Here is a 649-nt window from a genome sequence, read left to right on the forward strand (position 1 = left end):
CAAAAAACCGGAAAGAAAAAATGTTTTCTTCTACTCCGTCTTCCTGTGACAGCAGTGACACGTGCGCCACTTCTTCCCGGAAGGACGAGTAAGGCGCGATCACGTGCTTGTTTGTGGCAGAGGACCTGGGGTCTGGGAGGGAGGAGAACATGGTGAGAAGTCCCTCTCGTGGGCAAGGCCCTCTCTGGTGACCGCCCAGTTTACCCGGCTGTGCCTGTGCAGTGGGGCCAGACTGAGGCCCTCCCCGGCATGGTTTATCCAGCACCCCAGGTGTCCGCACCTCAGAGCCTCGGCACAGCCGAGGAAACTCATCTCCAGGGCTCCCTTCCGCCACCCCCCACATTCTCCTCATTCCCACCGGAGCCCGTCCCTGCACTGCCCACTTCCTGTGGCATCTCCCATCCCCCACCCGACCCTGCTTTGTTTTTTTTCACAACCGTTTTACTAACGTTTAAGAATTCTTTACTTATTTACTTTGAGAGACAGGGTTGTGCTGTTACCCAGGCTGGAATGCAGTGGCGCAATCTTGGCTCACTGCAGCCTCAAACTCCTGGGCTCAAGTGATCCTCCCACCTCAGCCTCCCAAGCAGCTGGGACTACAGGTGTGTGCCACCACACTCAGCTAGTTTTGTATTTGCTTTTGGTACAA

The sequence above is a fragment of the Sapajus apella genome, unplaced genomic scaffold, assembly GCF_009761245.1.
Source record: "Sapajus apella isolate SASKATOON/1434 unplaced genomic scaffold, GSC_monkey_1.0 scaffold1425, whole genome shotgun sequence".
NCBI lineage: Eukaryota > Metazoa > Chordata > Mammalia > Primates > Cebidae > Sapajus > Sapajus apella.